Raw genomic sequence first — 22,312 nt, 5'->3', positions numbered from 1 at the left:
TATCAAGGAAAAACAGACGTTGCAGAAATTAAAGATTACAGGGTAGATTTAAAGAATCAGAAATATGAAAAGAAAATTTTTAGAACTTCTTCTGTGTTTCACTGTCTTGGCAGATAAGACAGTTCTAACATATCAGACAAGGAATACAACGGAAAACAAAGAAATCGATTTGAAAGGAAACTTACTTCAATTGGAAAATCAGCTGAAAAGTGGAATGAAGTCCCTAACCAAAATGATTATGCCGAAAATGGTGGAAATTACAGGAACACAGAAATTGTCACCCGAGTGTATGAGAAACGGCTTACAAATGATCGACGGTCTCAAGAATCTTAAAACTTGGGCTTTTAGAAGTAAGTTACATGCATTTTTGTAATCTGTGAGAACTTTTCTCTGTTTCTAAAGACATAGAATTTATTTACTTTTGTAGAATAATCTGTTTTATATTTTAATTATATTTACCTTTTTCTCTCAAATATGCTTTATTTATTCTGCTATATTCTTCGAGAAAATCAATGTTTGTTTCTGATTTCAGTCCTTAATTAAGTCTATCAGCGGTGAATTACATTGTTGGTCGAGTATAAGATGGCTGTTAGATTGATTACTCACATTTTTAAGATGTTTTATCGAGAAAAGAAACACTGGAATTTAAAAAGGCCTGTTATAAATTAAGTATTTTAAAACATTTCGTGGAATAATGAATTACGGTAGAAGGAAAACAGCGTACACATCGTTAAGATTTCAGTTATAATGCGTTAAAATTTGCTTACCATTTTAAGAACAATCAAGTGACAAAATAATATTTTTTTGACATCATAAAGGCTTTAACGGATTCTTTCGAAAACTTCAGATCGTCATATTTATTATGCTACCATGCTATTATCAACCATGGAATTTGTCATGTCCATATGCGTTGATCTTGCAAGAAATATAAGATCATTAAATTACCTTCGACGCGGCTTCGCAAATAGCTAATTATCACAGCATTGCCATCTGGAAATACTTGTGAAAAATTATCCCATCTTAAATTTGTCTTTCAAATTTGATCAGTCTGCAATTCCTTGAGAGCTTTAAAGACTTGAAAGCAATAATAGCTCATTTAAATCTTCATTTATTAATAATTTTTTTAATTTTTATAAATCAAATTATATTTAATTTATAATATATCCAAATAATATTTTTTAACATTTGCAACATTATTATAATTAAAATAATATGTTTCTTACAATATATGTTATGTAACTGGTTATTTTTATAACCAGTTACGTAACATATATTTCTCTCTATATATATTTCATATATTTTTTATCTGGTTTATAACTGGATTTCATTTTCTTAAAGTATAGGCCGAGTGTGGTTTTTTAGAAATGTATTTTAAGAGGTCATCATCTTTCTTACATTCCGGTTTGTGCGATATGTTATTTTGGAAACCCCATACTACCATGAAGAAAATAATATATTAAATATATATGTTTAAAAAAGAATTCGCCTCCTCTTCGCCAAAGCTTCTTCTGCCTAGAAACTACTTGGAATGTACTGAAAAAAAATTCCGCACTCTTAAATCTTTGTTTAGCATGCAATATGTTTCCTTAAGAAGGTTTTGCTTAAAAATTAGCTTTCTGAACGAAACTGTGCTAAAAGTACCTATTTTAGGATTGTGAGGAGATTATTGATATCTTCTCCTTTGATGCCTCAAACGCCTTTTTCGCAAAGATACAGCATATTCAATATAAGAATATATATAAAATATAAGAAATGTGAACTTAGCTCGCATTTATAGGAACTATTAAAGCATTTTTATTACATAAAACATTCCGAAACATTATGTAGATATCAGAAGAAATATTTATATAATGCTTAAGCCTACCACATAGTCACTTAATAGCTTGTAATTTGTGCTTTGAAGGGACGAAGGGAAGAAATGGAACATTAAAAAAAATTATTTTTTGTAACTACTGGTTAAAAAAAATGGGTTAAAGTTTCGAAGTTTTTTAATTAAAGACTTATATTCCTCTCCCAAAGGACGTAGATAGGCGTAGCAGTATTTACAAAATGCTTCAGTTCATGACACAAACCCACTTGAAGAAGAAAATTCTACGTGATATCTTCTTGTAAAACTGAAAAATACACAAATCAAACATTTTCTATGTAGTTTTCTTAAACAGCCAACGTTAAAACACGGTTAATAAAGGAATTTGGAGACGCTTAATAAATGCTGTGGTCTAAGTTGGAAACTCTTAAGTTTATTCATCCCTTTTCTACACGATTTTTTATTTAGATTTGCACTTCTCTTTTCTTCTAAGTCTTTGACACTCCGCGTAAAAATAGGTACATTTTTAACTTTTCCACGTTTTCGAATGCGTAGCATTTTTTGTTGAATTGGCCTAAAAACTATTTCTTAGTAATTATTAAGTTTAAATTAATTCTTAATAATTATTTCTTAATAAATTAAACATAAAATATGAAATGACTTTTTAAGTTTACTATTTCCGTCAACGGACAGAATGCCATGTTGTTTGTTTACGATTCATGCTCAACCGTTTAAAATTCGTCAAATGTCCGTTTAATTTTAAGCAATTGATTCATGTTTTTTATTTTTTTTAATGTTAACTTTGAGCAAAATATATAATTTTATCTTTGCTTCTTCAAATCTCTCCCGAAGTTTTCGAACTTATCCCTGCTATTAACAAAAAAGAATAATGGATTTTTGTCTGCGAATAAATTCACTATGAAAATATAATTAATTAGAATTTTATTCCAATTTTTAAGCTTATTTATTGTGTAGAGTCATTAGCTCATATCGATGTAGGAGACGTGAAAAATGTGCAGTGGCCTCGCCAGTATTTGAACCTGGACCTCTCTAAATGCGCCTAGTGTGCTTCCAGTTACACCACGAAGGCACATAGAAAGAAAGGTGAAAATTCCTTATGTATTCCCCCTTGTAAAGGGCGAATGAGAACTAGGGGAACCATTTGCCAAATCCTGGTGGTGACGAATCATCGTCCACAATCTTTTAGTTCGGGCAGCCCTTGTAGAGTCTTTTACAATATTTTGAAGTAAGGAAATCGAAGAAATCCGCGATGTCATTACCGGGGTTCGAACTCCGAACCTCCCGATTACGCGTCAGACGTGCAACCCAGCTACATCACGAAGCCAAGCTGAGAAAAGGGAGAAAAGATTTTCTAAATCATTACTGTGATGATCTAACTGTATATGAAGAACAGAAGTAATTATTTGATTTTGAAATGCATTATTATCGACACACTGTGCAGTATTATTTTTAAATTCCACTTGCATCTTCAAAATTTTTACCGTATGTCTCTGTTTTATATACTTTCAAGACGTTAGACCAATTTTGTTTTTTAAAACGATACTAGAACTTGGTCATGAAAATATACGAAATAAAAACTAGTTTAACATCATTACATAAGAAATTTTCTTTATTTAGAGATTTATAAATTTGATTCAAAAAATCAACATCAAACAGTTATTTAATTTTGAAAAACATGGAGTTGTTTTTTAAAATCAGAATATTATTGTATCATATTAGCTCAAGAAACACAAATTTATCTGGATGTTGAATTTAAAAAAATGCAAAATAAAAAATCGGAAAGTTTTTCAGATTTTATATTACGCCCAAAAGAGGTTTTTTTTTTTTTTTTTTTTTTTTAACGTTTTGTGTGTTATCTTTATTTACTAAATATCATGTTCTTCGCACTTAAACCACTAAGTTCAATTCATCAGCAATATCAAAAAATAATTTAAAAAGAGTTTATCTTTAGATTTTCCGATACACAGTCTCGTGCGCTGAAGATAAAAATGCTTTTTTTTTCGTACAGTGTTGCCATTGCTCGCTTTGAAATAGTTGAGTTTCTTAATGAAGAACTCATAAATGCTCTACAAAATATGAAATAGATAAGAAAACAAATTCCAAATTCCGTAATGAACTTTTTGAAATAATTTATTATTCATTTTTTGCTTTATCCAATTGGGAAATTATTGAAGAAAACTCGAGCATATCATGCTGATACTTAGTATTGTTCCTTATAAGAAAACTCCAACTAATGATATGTTACGATCCTCAACTCAACAACTTATGGGGAAAAAAAAAAAGAAAAAGAAAAATAGCTTCTACAGCAGAAGAATTACTAAATCCCATGTTGTGGAAGATATAAAAACAGAAAGCAACCAAGAAAGAATTAAACAGAGGTTATAGTAGGATCATCATACAAAAAACATTACTATCGTTACACAAAAGAGGTTATATTAGGTTATATCAAGATCACTGAAAACCAGATATTGCAGAAGTATTCAAAATTCTCAGATAATTGTACATTGGAAAAAGTAAATTTTTATAATTATATTGTAATATCATGGTTTATTTCACTCGTTCTTTTGTTACTTCTCCAAGCTTCACCTTATCATAATATAACCAAGATAATCATGTATTTCAAAAATTTAGAGGATATCGACTGTAAAACCGGAAATTATTATTCGGCTATTTTTAATGAATCTTAAATGCATTAAACAATACCGAATATCGCTACACAGGATATTTCATATACGGTCAATCCAATAATGATTTGTTTTTGATTAGCTGATGGAGATCACTTTATCATTTTAAAGGAACTTGTTCTAAGACTAGGAGAAGCACTATTGAGAAGAAATAGAAAAGATGTTAGAGATGCTATAGAAACATTTTCGGCTCATGAAAGGAATATGAAGTTACCGCATAAAAATGGATAAAAAAGCTATGAATTGACACCCAGATCTTCTCAAGAGCATTGATTAGGGCAGCATTTTCCATTTTGTGTTTCTAGTCATCAAGTGTTCTGGGAAAATTATGAAATTGAGGTTAGAGAAGAACAAAACATTGCCTTTTTTTATATATTTAACACGATTTAAAACAACTTAGAAATTTAAAGAGAAAACATAAAACAAAGCGCTTTAAATAGTAGGCGTTATAAATTACGTAATGTGTCACAACACAAAATGGCTAAAGTTGCTAACAAAATACGGGTAGAACTTAAATGAATTTTGGATAAGTCTGGCAGAAAAATATTCGAATTTACCATAGTATATCTCTCTTACAATACAAAAGCGTTGATTTTAATACTCTCAAATTTGCACTTTGGTAGGGAAACGGAAAGGAGATGTGACAGTAACGATCTAACTCATAAAGTAACTGAGTGTGCAGAATAATAGTAACCTTAAAAAATGATCTTATTTATCATTCATGAACAGATTATTATCTGGGTTTCTATTTATTATCTGGGTTTCTATTTATTATTTGGGTTTCTATTATCTGGGTTTCTATTTATTATCTGGGTTTCTATTTATTATCTGGGTTTCTATTTATTTATGTATTTATTTTTATTGCTTCAACATTTTTTTTTCTTACAACTTCTTGACAGAAGGAACGCTTTTAACTTTTTCTGTTTACCAAGCATTTACTTTCAATTATTGGAGTCAAATACCATTTTTATCTCTCTATATATAATTTTTGGTTGTAATAATGTGTTTTCCCCTTCTCAAACATATGCTTTATATTTATCTATCTTCCTTTCTTTATAATGTCTTTCAGTTCTGGATGCAAGCGCTAAAAGTCCGGATGGCCTATTAATCGGCTCAACAACATTTTTAGGGAATTACGACGAATGCCTTGGAACTATAGCACGCAGCAGTCGCTCTAGAGATTACGGGAAAATATTGTTTACAGGAAAATACTGCCTTTTGGAAATAAAGCCCGAATTACCACCCAAGAGAAGAACGTATCGAATGTACGATAGAATAGAGGAATTTGAAAACGTATCAAGTTCCGAAACGGTAAGCATCATTTCAAATTCACTCTCTTAGTAGGATGGCAGTTAGTAACTGGCTTGCAATTAAAATGTATGATATGAAGTAAAAACCTAAAGTTGAGAAACAGGATTATGATAAGAAACAAATAAAATTATAAGACGATGCTCAACTATATACATTTCTAATTATCTGGGTTCCAGACATTTGAAATTCCAATGAACAGAATGGCTTGTTTTGCATTTGAGGCTATTTAGGATTTAATATGATGCTAATTTATTTATTTGCTCTTAATTTTAAAATAACGAAAAGAAAAAAACATATTTTCTTCTTTACTTGATCTCTTTCTATATATACGCTAGTTTTGAAATTTATGCCTTTCCATTACATTTTTTTTGGCTTGTTTAACAGATGATCATCAGATCCTACATTATATTTATTAGTAACGTGCAGATCAAAGAACTGTATCATCATTTATGGGAAATTCTAATTCGGTAAATGCTCTTGAACTGTTAAAGAATTCGGAGTTTTCAAGATGACTTTTTTTAACATCTTGAGGAGAAGCTTTTCATATAAGCAAGTTTCGTGCTTTAGCAAAACAAAGAGTATTCCCACTTGAGCGTAACCTGATCTAACTGTTTTCACTTGACGTACGTAATTTAAGCTACTATGAAGATGCGAGCTGCACGGACGGTATAGTAGTTCGGGGAACCTACTGCGATACCAAAGCGCTCGGGTTCGAATCCTGCAGAAGGCATGGATGTTTGTAAATGTATAGTATCTGCGCTGCATGGGGCACTCTAAATATGCGGTGAGTCGAAAGTCCTCTCGAAAGGTTGGTGGTTGTGGAAGAGGTTCGGAGACCCTCAGACTCGTCTCCCTGGAATGTTCTTCTTCGAAATTGGGGGCGGAAATGGCAACGACAAGCGCAGCCTTGTCTCTTGCCACGACGAATTTCATGGGCTTGTTCTGATGTCACTGTCAGGCAAGTGAGATAAGTTAGAACACAATAACAGTATGATGAAGAATACAATAACAGTATAACAGTGTGATGATGCTTTAATTATTAAAAAGTAAGATGTCTAACACTATCGACCGTCTAAATATTTTATGCCTTGAAGAGACATTAGGTATTCTTTTTCCTGGAAGCAGGCAAGATGAAAAATTAGCAACGCCTTCGCCGGGAATCGAACCGCGGACCTCTGGAACACGGGCCCAGCGTACACACCACCACACCACGAAGGCATGCCAAGAAGGCGGGAGAAATACCTTATATACTCTCACATTTTAAAGGATGATTGGGGATTTTATGGGACCCAATCGCCAAATCCTGGGTGAGGAGAATCATCATCCACAATCCTTTTAGTTCGGGCGCCATTGTATAGACATTAGGTATTTTTTTTTTTTTTTTTGGATGCAGGCAAAAGAAAAAATTAGCAACGCCTTCGCCGTGAATCGAACCGCGGACTTCTGGAATACACGCCCAGCGTACACACCACCACGCCACGAAGGCATGCCAAGAAAGCGGGAGAAATATCTTATAACCTTTCATCGTTTATTACATGTGTGGAAAATATACTGCATTTAAGATATATTTTCGCACATAAATCTGAAGGAAATTGAAGTTCGATATTCGTGCGTAAATGATCTAGTGAAATAAATGCATAGCCATGTTTTGAAATGGGTATAATTTATGATGAAACAAAACCGTAGTAATTTTCTTTCTGCTGTATGACACAGATATTTTCTATAGCTCGTTTTAAACACCTGATTTTACACCCTATATTCTGAATTTTTTGGGAATTTAATTCTTAAACTAATCGAATTGTTCAGCTTAAAACTATTTTAGATGTTAAATTTATATCAAAATACCAAGATTACATTGCAATTCTTTTTTAATTTCATACTTTGTTTTACTTTATAAAATTTTTTTAATATTTTTAAAGCTTTTAAATACTGTATTAACTTCCTAAAATTTTAATGGTAAACTCTTCGAATTATAAATCCCGATCGGAAATTTTTAGATGTGAACTGATTTTTTTTTTCTTTGCAGTATAAGAAACTGTTTCTCTTTCAAATTCATGTATGTTTTTTGTAGACAACGTTTCGAACATAGTTACGCGTGTTGAGGAACGGAATGGCTGACCTCAACTGAATATGAAAAATCTATGCATGGCATTTAAATTGCGCCTTTGAATTTTTTGAAAAAATTTTATTTTTTAACCGACTCCAGACTGATATCATTTCGCATCGCAAACGGTATCTGAATAATACTAAAAATCCTTTACTTCTAAAAATTTCCTAAATACGAAGTAAGGACAATGAACTTTATCAAGTTTCTTTTCCTTCAGGAGGAAAAGAATCTTCAAGCTGGATGAGAACCAAGAACAAGGTGCAATGACGTGCTTTGTGAAAATACTGAAAAATTAACGAATCAAGTTCTAATTAGCATTAGTCTCCATTAATAGCTCTTGTATTTATCACCAAGAAACATGATTCTTTAATTCGGCGGGCTGATAGTTATAAGAATATAGTAATTTTTATTCCGGCTGCAAGATTCATCAGCCTTAGATGTCTTTGTGAGCACTTTTCATAGGAAACCACTCATACTTAACGTTATTCGTTTTCAGCTATCTTATCAGCAGCCTGTGGGACACAGCCTTGTTAAAGCAGCCACTGCATAAAAGTTAAGCGGCGTTTGAAATTTGCATATTATATTATATATAGATTAGGTGATTAAGAGCGGTGATAGCTTTAACATGGAAATATCTCGATGGTCAATACAAGATCAAAAGAATGAAATGTTCTACCTTCTTATAAAGAATGGGAAAAAAAAAAGAAAAAAACACCACAGTACTAAAAGAATCTGAAATGTTTCAGATTTTAAATTACTTCCAAAGGGGCGTTTTTTTAACGTTTTGTGAGTTACCTTCATTTATTAAATATCATGTTCTTTGCACTTAAACCATAAAATGGTTACAGCCGAAAACATTGCGGCAAAAACATAGCGGACGAAAACGTCGCGGAGAAAACAACGCAAGGCGAAAACGTCGTGCTACAAAACATCGTGGGAGAAAACATCGCAGTTCTAAAACATCGTGGTACAAAACATCGTCGTCGAAAATAAAGCAGTTCAGAAACCTCGCAGTTTAAAAACATCGTCGCCGAAAATATCGTGGTAAAAAATAAAGTATCTACAAATCATCGCATGACGATAACATCGCAGACATGCTTTTTTCAGGCTTCAATAACTGTAAATGGATATTCCCATAATGATTGTGCGCAAGATGTAAAGAAAGATAAGCTTTACTCTCACATTTTTTATTAACTAATAAATTTTTGCTGAAAAAGTAAGAAGGAAACCTAAGCATAGAAAATTAAATGCAACTTAATAGATTATACTTTTTTTGAAAAATTACCAGTAAAAACTTTATAAAAATGATTTATTAATGGTCTTTGTTAGTTAACTATGTCGGTTTAAAATTCTATTAAGTGCTATAAGTTGCATTAATTTTCTATGCTTAAGTTTCCTTCTTATTTTCTCAGCAAAAATTTAATATTTAATAAAAAATATGAAAGTAAAAATTATCCTTCTTTACATCTTGCGCTCACAAATCATTATGGGAATATCCATTTACAATTATTAAATCCTGAAAAAAGCATGTCTGCGATGTTATCGTCATGCGATGATTTGTAGATACTTTATTTTTTACCGCGATATTTTCGACGACGATGTTTTTAAACTGCGAGGCTTTTGAACCGCTTTATTTTCGACGACTATGTTTTGTACCGGGTCCGTGACACTTAGCCGACAACCACTTAGCCGATGGGACACTTAACCGACACCACTTAGCCGACAGGACATTTAGCCGACACGGACACTTGTATCGTGCTGTTTGGTGTACATTGGCCAAATTGAAAATGCGCTGAAATTTCTCGAAAATGAATAAAACAAAACCTTAAAGAATATTTTACTTCTAAATTAAATATTATGCACTAGTTTAGGGCTATAAACATTAACCTAAGTATTTTAAGCGAGAGGCGTGGTCAATAAAATGTTACAGAATTTTTATCTCAAGAATGGTGGCATGAACTGCAAATTATAGAGGTCGCAAATAATTTATACCTTTGCTTGTCTTAAAAATTCACTTTTTTTAAATTGTTTTTAATAACAAAATAAAATATATTTGCTCGACTAACCCTCACCACCATATGTTTCCATGAAAAATATAATTCAAGAATAACAATAATTTTTATTGCATTATTCAGATTTTTCATGACAAGGAAAGAAAATTTCCTTAGTGGGAAGAGCCAAACGATTTTGTAAGGGAAAGAATGTAACATGATGTTATGTGTAAAATAGTAATGAAACGTAAAGGTATTAAAAATCTGAAAGCATTTGGAAGAGCGAGATTGGAAAATTAATATCATTAAGTAAACAAGAAAAATTATCAATGAAGTGTTCAAAAGAACCCAGTTGATTAAATGAAGGAGCTTTATGGATAATATTTGAAGATCTCACATTAAAATGTAATTAAGTGACCGCCGTACTTAGCTAAAAATATTCTTTTTTCCTTTCGAAATTTCATTCATATTCCCTGACGAGAAATTTCAGCGCTTTATCAATTTCGCCAATATACACCAAACAGCACGATAATACATGAACCTTATCAGAGATAGACTAACCCAGTGGGCGGAGCGTGCGTCGCCCACATGTCCATAAGAAAAGAGTAGGGACGATCTGGCTTACTTAACACGGAAACCGCTGGCGTTTGTATCACATAACTGTTTTTAATTATTAAATGTGATACGTTGTATAAGTGATGAGATTATAAAAGTCACAGTTTTTGCAAACAATATTTAACATATCTCATAAAAGCACTTTTTACTGCATTTTTGCGCATTTCTTTTCAAGCGTAATTCTTGTATAAATTTGTTTTCTTTAGTAAAACGGTAAAAATTCTAAACGCAAAACTTATGAACTTATTTTTTTGTACAAATAAAGTAAAATTAAATAATACTGATAGCATATGATGCTTTGAAACAAATAAGGTAAAATTAAACAAGATCTGCTAATTTTCTTTGATTTTATGAGCATTTTCAGGCAGTAGTTTTTAAAATTATTATAGCATAACAAGACGATCATTTATTTGATTTATAATCATTAATTATTAACATTACAAGATGATTATTTATTTTAGTAATTCATAAAAGTCGGAGCAAACTCTGGAAGCACTCAGCAATATAATTTTATATTTAATATTTTTAGGAGCGTTTTGGTAACGTTCTGCGTGTTACCTTTATTTATTAAACATCATGTTCTTCGCAAGTAAACCACATAAAATTTAATTCAAGAACAATATCACAAAATATTTGAAAATGACATATCTTTAGAATTTCCGCGCTGGAGATTGTTATTTTCTGTATAGGGTTGCCATTGCTTGGTTTGAGCTCGTTGAGTTTCTTAATTAAAACTTCGTTAAAGTTACAAAATATGAAATGGATTAAAACAAATTCGAAATTAGGCAGTCCACGGGTCCATGTTCGGGTGGAGGAATACGTTATTCAAAATTTTATGGTTCTAAATTCTGTTGTTTTTTCACAGTGCGAGAGAAACATACATGCATTCATACAGATTCTTCATTATTTAATTTCTTTAAATTTAATACAGGGCGATAATATTTAGTGGCAACAGTTTGCAAAGTGAAACGGACATTTATAGTGAAACAAAGCAAAATGCCGTTTCGAAACTAATAGCTTTTCTGAGCTGCCGCCCCTTTGGTTTAATAAAATAAATTAGCAATAAATAAGAAAACTTATGCAGAACTAGACATAAATTTAAAAATTAATCACTACAAAATACTAGCACAATTAATTATTACAGTTAAATACGATTTTTAACATTAGAATAAATACATAAAAATTATTAAAGTGTTAAAAGTGTTAATCACTATGATGTATTAGAAATATTATTGTAATAAAACTCTTTTGTAGAATATTATGCTATAATATTCAGATATATTTTTAAAAAAGTAGTACAAATAAGAATTTTAGGCAAAAACTTTCAAAAATCCATTTTTTCGATTTTAGTATTTTTTACTTATTTACACCAATAAAAAGCATAAAAAATTGTAAGAGAAAATTGTTTGTTTGAATTTTTCTATTAGTTCATATTTAAAATATTATTTTTTAAAAGAAGGAGATACAAATTTCCTTACAGCATAGGAAAAGCCAAAAAATATCCAGACCTGAAAGCATGTAACAGCTTTATAATTATTTAGAACATTAATTACGCTTGATAAACATGCTAAATTTTAAAAAAATCAATCTCAGTTTCAAAAATAAAAATATGTAAAAATTCTAATTTGTGAAATGAGTGCTATCACCAGCTTTTTCTTGAAAATTATACGCGCTGCAATAGCCAACTATTGTTAAATTTCTGCAAGTCGTCCCTACTCCTCCGGATGTGGTCATGGTGACAGCCGGCAATACGCCAAGGCAAGGGAGAAAACCCATTTGGGTTGGTCTGTTTCTTATAAGGTCCATGGATACATATCAAACAATGCTAAATTAACACAATAATTAAAAGTATATATGAGATCTTTAAGAATCGAAAAATGAATTTTACTGATAGTGAAAAAATAACTTAAATATTGAACTTACGGAGTAGTCGAGAAATTTGTAATTGGTAGTAAGTTTGAATAATTATTGGGTATGTGCCAGCTAAACGTTACTGTCGGCTTTGTGTCCTGTCGACTAAACTTGTTGATAGTTAAGTGTCCTGTAGTTAAATGTCTTGACGGCTAACTCTCTGTGTCAGCAAAATGTCTTGTCGGCTAACTGTCCGTGTCGGCTAAATGTCCTGTCGGCTAAGTGTCCTTGTCGGCTAAGTGTCTTGTCGGCTAACTGTCCGTGTCGGTTAAATGACCTGTCGGTTAAGTGTCCGTGTCGGTTAAATGTCCTATCGGCTAAGTGTCCCTGTCGGCTAAATGTCCTGTTGGCTAAATGTCCATGTCGGCTAAGTGTCCCTGTTTCTCTTTGCGATGTTTTCTCCCACGATGTTTTGAACCACGACGTTTTCGCCTTGCGTTGTTTTCTCCGCGACGTTTTCGTCCACGATGTTTTTGCCGCGATGTTATCGGGGGACACCCATAAAATTTAGTTCAATAGCAATGTCGCAAAATAATTTTAAAATGAGCCTATCTTTAGAATTTCCGATACACAGTTCGACGCGCTGAAGATAAAAAGGTTCTCCCCTCCCGGTAGAGTGTTGCCATTGCTCGCTTTTAAATCGTTCAGTTTGTTACTCAAAAATTCGTTAGTTTTACAATATATGAAATCGATAATAAAACAAATTCCAAATTTCAAATTTGGAATTTCAGATGCCCATATTAGCAGTAGGATGATGAAATTGGTTGGCTCTAGATACCGTTGTTTTATCACAATGCGAGAAATATACATATATTTATGCAGATTTTTCATTATTTAATTTATTCAAATATAATGCAGGACCCTAACATTTTCTGGCAACAGTTTGAAAAGTGAATCGACATTTACAGGAGTCCGGCGCAAAATGCCAAAATGGAAAGTAATAGTCCTTCGGGATTCTTTGGACTTCGGGACCCTTTGAACTAATAATTGTAAATTAATTTACGTTTTTATTTATTATTTATGAAATAAAAGGGCTTTTTTTTTCCAAAAACTTTATTTTTAAGAAAGCATTCAAATAAATATTTAAAATCAATTTTCAATAAAGCAAATCTTCGGGAGATATTCGATGAAGGAGAATTGTGTCAAATTTAACATCTTCCGAATGCAAATAAAAATATAAATGAATAGACATATTATATATGAATTCGTATGCTACTATTATGGGAACTTTCAGCTAATCGTTATAGTCTACTTGAATGTTTCCGAGAAAAACGTTCTAGCCTTTAAAAACGTTTTCTCTAGAAATAGTCAAGCTAATGTATTAATTAATGAGGAAAAAATCTGATGTGGACGCCACATGACTTGCTTGCACGACTTATTAAATATTCACTTTTTTTGCTAATTAAATTTATTTTCTCGAATTTCATTAGAGATACAGTTCTCATTCAATTAATTCAGTTCCCACTTCGCGGCAACGCAAAAATATATAAAAACTCAAAACATCTTCATTAAAATTTGTAAAATACAGAAAAACATAAAATGCAAAACACGGATTAAAAACAGCTAAAAAACAATTTTTTCAATTAAAATTAAAGGTTCTACGCAAAAACAAACAATTCGGCCAGCGGTTAGGAAGACATGTTTTTTGGGGGTTCGTACATAGAAATGCCACGCAAAAATATCTTTTAAATGGGTTCGAGAACACTCAGAATGGATATTATCATTGAAATTTGATCCGGAAAATTTTCGCGATTACAATTATTTACAAGGAAGTAAAAAACGAATAATCTTGAAATAGGTATAATGTAAGCAAAATAATCATTAAATTTATATTTATTTTTCGCATATTTTTTAAAACCATTTTCAAATTCAATTCATTCATCAGCAAAACGCACATCAATAAAATTCAGTATTTTAAAAAGTATATAATATAAGTAAGTGGGATTTTAGAGTGCTTTTAGTAACCATTTTCGAATCTGTTAAAACTAGTTCATTTTACAACTTATATTGTTCGTATTCTAGATCATTGATGAAATTGCTTCCCGATTGCACACATTTTACTCCTATGTCCTGAATCTTGGAGTATGCGTCCCTTCTGGTTGTAAAAAAGAAGACCTTGAGATTTTAATGAATTCAGGTGAGAGATTTGTTCACTGAAATATTGATTTTTCAATTTCAGGAAAATTTTTTGGGAACCTCCTGATTTCTAACTGGATGCGTTACCAATTACACAATGAAGGCAGAAATACGTTATTTCACTCTTTCTTAATGACTAGAAGCAGGGACACAGTCAAAAATTCTAGTGGCGATGAATTATCATCCACTACATCTTTCGTTCGGGCGCCCCCCTGAAATGCTTCCAATTATACCCCGAAGGCATGCGGTTAGGAGGGAGAAAACACCTTATAAAGCTTGTTGATGTTATAATGTATCGGTCCAAACATAGCGACATTTTAAAATCAAATTTGAAACCATCGTCACGAGTCCAGATTCTACTATGACGATAAGCATATTCTGGCTATTTAATATTCTTTAAACATTAAAAAAAAAGTCCTCAGTGTTCAGAATAGAATACATAATTTGAAAGAAAAAGTATTTCTTTAAAGCAAAATTTGAGATTAGGAAATGTAAAATGTGACTAGAAAAAATTAGGCTAGAAATAACGAAAAATCTAGTTGAATCTATACCAAAAAGATTAAAATCTGGGAGATAAATAACACTTAAATACAATATTCAAGGAAATTTTTTATTTCATAGAATATTTATGTGTCCCATTACTTTTGTAAGACTTTTACGTCAAAAAGAGAATATATTATTTTTTTAAATTCAGTATTTTATTTTTGGTCAAAATATTTAGTGCAAAAAAAATAATATTGAGCAGACAGCATAAAGAAACCGCGTCCTATAATTTCTGTAAAATATACACGGAAACTAATTATTTGTAAAACTAAACTCTGATTCTCTACAGAACAATCAGGCTCGTCTTAGCACAATTCTATACTCACAGTACAACTATACTTAGAAAGACGTTAAAATAAACCCTTTTATTAAAATTTAACAGATGCATAGCTGTACAAAACCAGCCTCCGCTGCTTGCGGATTTTAAGCTAACACAAAACATTCAATTTATACTTTAGGAAGTGACTCTGGAATTCATAAAGTAAAGCCTAAGAGTTGGCTCAGGCTACAAAATACGCGAGGAAAACGGTTTGCAAAATGATAAAGCTGATAATGCAGTGCTTGAAGCGGTGATAGGAATATCACGAAAAAGAAATAGTATATCATAAGAAGGCAATAAATAAATAAATAAATAAAATAAAAAACAACTGTTATAAAAATCTGAAAGCTTTAAGATTTTATATTACGCCGAAAAGGGCATTTTCTTCACGGGGATTCAAAATGGAATTTGAAAAGTGATGCAGACATTCGACGCAAAATACCGTTAGACATTGTAACGTCTACGCTACCAACACAATACCAGTAAGACATGTAAAGAAACCTCGCGCATAAAATATCCGTGCTTGGAAGATGCACGCAATGTTAATATTAATGAAACGCTTTGAAATCGTTGAGTTTGTTAATAAAAAATTCGTTGAAGTTTTAAAAATAAAACAAATTCCAAATTTGGGCATCCAGATGCCCCCATTTGAGTGGAGAATTACGTTATTCAAAATTTGATGTCTCTTGTACCGTTGTTTTTTCACAATGCAAGAAACATAGATACATTAATTCAGATTCTTAATTATTTAATTTCTGTAAATATAATGCAGTGTTGTAATATTTGGTGGTAACAATTTAAAAAGTGGTTTAGACTTTTATAGTGAACCAATGCAAAATGACAAAACGAAATTAATATCCCTTCTGGGCTAACGCCCTTTTGCTAATAATCAGATAATGGATTGATTAATACATAAACTCAGAAATACAATAAAAACTCTGACAGCATTTTGATAGATAGCAAATGAACAATTAATTAAAAAATATTTAGGAAAACGTAATTGAAAAACTTTTTATTTAATTTTCGGCTTTTTAAGATTGTATATTTGTTATCTCAAAAACAGGCTATAGTCTTACATTTCTTGGAAAAACCACCCCTGATGTAGTTGTAACGAGAAATGCAAAATTAACTAACTCTTTACAAATTCATTTGTTTTCTCCTTTTGGCATTTTTAAGCAGAATTTGTTTACATTGTTTTCGATCGAACTGCTGTATCAGAAAGTGATTTTTTAATTTTCAGTTTTAACTTTTATTTTTATTTAGTTATCGGTTTTTTTCGAACTTAATTGCTTTCTTCCTATCATTTTCTCATACATAAACAGATATACTTTTAATACATTAAAATAAAATTTTAGTATGTCATGAAATAAGAAGAAAAAATTAGATGAAATCTCTGTGTTCAATCAAACTGAAAAAATGAGGAATTTTTAAGATTGGGGTTTAAACATCAGCCATATATATCCAGTCTCAGATACATACTAAAATTACATGTTATTAAAATTATAGCAATTAAAACTGAACTCACACAGCAATTCTTCTTTCTTGTTTTCATGCCTAATAACTGTTGAAAATATGCATGTATAACGTGATTTTTGAATAGGAAAAGAAAAGTAAAATGAGATATACAGCAATGCCTTCCACTTTATTTAAATTTAATCAATTGTGTTTATAATCATTATTTCAGTAAACCAATTTCACTTGCTATGAACGTTTGAATCGCGTATTCTTTGAAAATCTTTTAGACCTCAAACAGGAGACTTCCTTAAAAAATGAGAATAGTTCGGATCAAGATCTTGCAATAACATTAAATATTAATCATTTTTTGATAGACTGTTTACAATAAAACATATTTTTATTTTAGTTCATTGTATTTCTGGCGACGTGTTTCCTGGCACAGGTTAAGATTTCCTTGTAGTGCCCTTCTATAAAATACGGGACTTTCCAAGGCTAATCTGCCTTGATATGATCAAGATGGCTATCTAAGAAAATATCAACTCATGCATCAGCACTTACGTCATATATTTGAAATTGATGTTTTTCTTTTCTTATTTATTTCTTTATTCAAATTATTGAAATTGAAGTTGCTTTTTTGTTTCTGTAATAGACACAAAGAATTTACTTCACTTGTTTAATAATAGCTTTATTTTCAGTTTTAAAGGATCTACATTTAGATGCGAGTGTATACAGCTGTGAAGTGAAGGAAAATATAAATTTCTCTAAACACAAATTTTTATCACGTAAGTAACTCAGAAACACATTTAGCTTCATTGTATACTGAAATCTGTTAAAATCAGCCCACTCAGATTTGCTTTGTATTTTTTGTAATGAGAGTTTCTGAAGCCTAAAGTTTCAAACTGTTAGGAATTATGTATCCGGATTTCAAAGTGTGATCTAAACAAATAGTTTAAACTATAGTAGGAATTTGTTTAATGAAGATCAGTGTCCTTCTAAACACAAATTTCGTAATTAAAATGAAATCAATAAAATATGCTGAATTTAAAATAAAATTTTCATTTAAATAAAAATGTTTCATTAAAAAAAATTCCTTTACAATATGTACACAGTGTGCACTATTACCCCTCCCCCCAAAAAATAAAAAATTCATTAAAGTTTTACAGAAAACGAAATATAAATTTTTTTAATAAACTCTGAAAGGTTTCAGATTTTAAATTTCAGATCCAAAGAGGCGTTTATTTAAAGTTTTGTGTGTTACCTTTATTTATTTATTATCATGCTCTTTGCACTTAAACCATAAAATTCAGTTCAACAGCAATGTCGCAAAATAATTTTAAAATGAGCCTATCTTTAGAGTTTCCCATACACAGTTCCGCGCGCTGGAGATAAAAAGGTTTCCCCCCCCTCCCGTAGAGTGTTGCCATTGCTCACTTTTAAATCGTTGAGTTTGTTAATGAAAAATTCGTTAAAGTTTTACAAAATATGAAATCGATAATAAAACAAATTCCAAATTTCAAATTTGGTCTTGCAGATGCCCATACTCGCAGTAGAATTACGTCATTCAAACTTTGATGACTCTAGGTATCGTTGTTTTATGACAATGCAAGAAACATGCATACATTTATGCATATTCTTCATATTATTTAATTTTTTCAAATATAATGCAGGACTCTAACATTTAGTGGCAACAGTTTGAAAAGTAAAACGGACATTTATAGTGATTCAAAGCCAAATCGGAAAAAGAAAACAATAGTTCTTCAGGCACAAAGCATTTTTGGATTAAATATATGAATACGTACTTTTCTTTCTTCCTATCAAAGAACAGGATTTACTAGATACTGTTTTGTGGAGCTTCATTAAATTTCGAAGAAAAATTTGGAGACTTGGGAGATTATCTTAAGTAGATACAGCGTAGTATCTCTTCTCTTTAGGTTGTTACCAGAGCACCTCACACCAGGGCTATTACAGAGCTCAACTTCTGCTATAAATTGGAAACGTTTTTAACAAATACTTCTTATTCAGACCACTGATATCGTTGACATCATGAATTAATAGCCTAGAGGACAAGACAGCTGAACACCGATAATTTGACTCGATTCCCGGCGAACGGACTTGCTGCATGAATATTTCGATGGTTTCTAAAATGTGTAAAATTTCAGATTTTCTCAGAAAGTTCATCTCGAAGGTATTTCTTCCTTTTAGCAACAGATGAGCCTATCAACGATTGAGTATTAAGAGCGCTGTACATTGATAGTTTGATTAAAGTTCAAATCCAGGAAAACGAACTAGCTGCTTTAGAGTTTTCCTGTTTTTTTTTTATATGTGTAATGAGAGTACACACCAAAGCTAGTTTCTCTTATAGAGTCCTCGCGAAAGCTGTATTAATCCTCAGGCAGATAGCCCTTGCAAGATGTGCCATAATCTTAATAACACTACTAAAAATTCTTTTGACAGACAGCTCTTAAGAGTTTTGCTATGTTTTATTAAACTGAAAACGTAGTGCATTTTCATAGGATCTTGTCTTTATTCTTGGTGAAGCTTTGGTATCTTATATCCCTTTACCCTCACTGTCTCTCGTTTCGTTCTGGCTTTTAAAAACTGTTTCTGCCAGTTTCATAAAGCAATCTGCATGCATTTTCACAATTGTAAATTTATCCTGCTCTTTAGCGCTTTGAATGGTTCTGTAAACGGATATTCAATATGTAAAATAAATGCATTAATGCTTAAGTAAATTTCGAACTAACTCTGTTATGCCTGTTTTCGTAAATTTACCTGTTTTATTATTTTAAACTTTTTAAAAAAATGAAAGTTTTGAGTTTGTGTAGATGTTTTTACATTTTTCAACGAAAAAAAAACTCTTATGTTATAATAGAAAATTAATTTGCTTTTAGTATATTTTATGTTCTCCATTATAAGCTAAGAACTGCTGAATTTTGTAAGAAAATTTTCCATCTCTCTTTCCTATAATTACTCAAGGAGGTTAGAACAGAAGAAGAGAGGGTTCGCACTTTCCTCCACTCTATCGGGCAATGAAACTCCACCGAACAAGCGGCGTCCATGTTTCTAACTTCAAAGCATTGGATTACGGCAGTGAAACATATGTGTTTCCAAGCTGTTACGTGCAAGTATTTTCCAGTAAAATTATGTTAAATTTATAATGAAAAACTTCGCTATTGTTAGTTTTTTGCTTTAAAGTTATGATGTCCGTAATTTACTACGTACAGAAAATCATTAAGAAATAGTTCAAATCTAAATGCATGTGCATAACATTAAAGCCTTTAAAAATGGTGTTTCTGCATATTTCAAGAATTTGTTTAGGTTTTATTAGCAACCTGTTGTGTGTAGCTAATTTCAGGAGGCTGGTACTTGATGCAAATAGTATTCCATTTTTAAAGCATTTATTGGCATACTTTAAAAATTCAATTAATTCTTAATTTCAATTAAAAAAGCACATTATAACTTTTATCCATTTATAAATTTTTAGATGTATTTTAGGGAAGGGGAAGATTGTTTTTGTGGAAATCTGAGAAAAGTGTTAATTTTGATTAAGCTACAGTAAATGAAATAACTTCATGGAATCAGAAAATCTAAATTTCTAGAGATAAAAATAAACAGCAAATAGATTTGCATTATACATGTCAAAAGCGACAGCTGATTACGGGATGGTGAACTTAGATGGTTTCTCAGCTCAGTGCATCTCCAAGTTAAAAAAATTAAAAACTGATTTAAATTCTATTCTGACTTATTTCTAATGCTTTCCTGATCAGAAAATTTCTACGCATAATGGGAAAATGTCTTTGTCTAACATTGAACAAAAAATGTAGAAGTGAAAAAAATATCATCATATTTCATATTTATGAATCTCAAAGAAATTGCCTTGAATTAAGCTGAATTACAGAACCTATATAAATTTTTGGATACATCTTTCCACATGTTCAATTTACTTTTATCGCTATACTGCCCAGAAATTTGTAAGTTTATGCAAAAAAAAAAAAAAAAAAAATTAACAACAGAACAGTTTATTTTGATCAAATGCACAAATTATATTCGGAACAGCTCACAAAACTTAAAAAGGAATAATAATTAAAACATAATTAAAAGCATTGCTTTATTTAACACCTTAACAATTCATAAAAATAGCAACAATTGATTTCTTATTTTTCATGAATATTATAAAAGGAATTACCTAAAACGTTCAAATTATACAGTTTAAATCCTAGCATATGTCATTGTATGCTAAGGAACGAAGATGCCAACTATAAACAGAAACATTAAAATGTATTTAACATATTTTGATTATTGTGAAGTCCTTTTTTTCACATATGGAAAGAAAACAACATGACATTGTGATATTTTTTAACATAGTTATCAAATTACATAAAAAAAGAAAATCAATACTTACGCGTGAAAAGTAATCTCAGGAATCTTTTTCGAAAATCTGTTTGTGCATCCATATGCAACACAAGCTGACATGCTTCAAAAGCAAAGAAAAAAATGTTGCAATTACAGACTTCCTTGCAGAAGTCACAGTCATAATAGTGACATGGCCGCCAAGCTTCACCATTTGAGTTGAACCTTCCCTCCTTCTATTCTAACCTCCTTGTAATTACTGTATATTGTAGCGGAAAACGTTTTGCCCTCCACTGCGAAGTTCCTTTACGTAATCGTATTTCTATTCCTAAAGAAATTATGTAATTCCTGAAAGAGGAGATATTCTGTTGGAGTAATACAATTTAACAGTGGGGTAGTCAAAATTTTTCCGCTCTGGACAGTCCCGCCCTTCTCGATACATGTCAAATCGATCTATTACGGAAATAACTTTGGAGGTTAACTTTGGAGGAAGTTTTTATCGTTACTTTCGAAATTTTAAATGGCAGAAAGACATGTGATATAGCAAAATCGTGGGACTTTCGTTCACAGACGTTGTGTGACCGGCGAAATTTTATTAACGAATGTATTATGGTAAGTGCATTTTATTTTACTGTTTTTATACTATAAATTTCTGTTGTTATTGTTTTTTTTTTTTTTTTAATTTTGGTAATTTTAGTTATTTTAGTTTATTTTGTTAATTTGTGCACAATGCCTAGATTGTGCAATTCGTAGATTTTTTTAAAGTTTAAACAGGATGCAGTGTACATGGTATTCTTTGAAATTTATTGTTGTTATATTAGTTTATTAAAGCGAGGTGTGCGTTGTTCGTAGATTCTTTCGCTGCCTAGATTGTGCAATTCGTAGAGGTTTTTTTAAGTTAAAACATATCGCTGTGTACATGGATTCTTGTCAAATATTTTTGGTTAGAAACTTCTTTTTGCTATCTAAATTTTTGTTTTTGTTTCGGATTTTTAGCTTAAATTATGCGTTCAAACGTGGTTTTTGCATGTGCGAAAACCGCGTTTTCGGAGACATTTTAGG

General features: G+C 31.2%; 1 protein-coding gene across 1 annotated transcript in view; it reads left to right on the top strand.

Annotated features, from left to right (window-relative positions):
* Nucleotides 1–21,395: 21,395 nt before the first annotated feature.
* Nucleotides 21,396–22,312, top strand: part of LOC118184141 (nose resistant to fluoxetine protein 6-like) — a 43,595-nt gene continuing 42,678 nt past the window's right edge. Inside the window, exon 1 of the mRNA XM_085814298.1 lies at nucleotides 21,396–21,862. The gene's annotated coding sequence lies outside the window, so the exon portion shown is untranslated. The remainder of the gene's footprint in view (nucleotides 21,863–22,312) is intronic.

Source organism: Stegodyphus dumicola, chromosome 4 (assembly GCF_044657685.1).
Source record: "Stegodyphus dumicola isolate Sdum_Otavi_A_Nest chromosome 4, ASM4465768v1".
Lineage (NCBI taxonomy): Eukaryota > Metazoa > Arthropoda > Arachnida > Araneae > Eresidae > Stegodyphus > Stegodyphus dumicola.
Note: the sequence above shows the minus strand (reverse complement) of the source record. Positions and strands in the feature narration are given on the sequence as shown.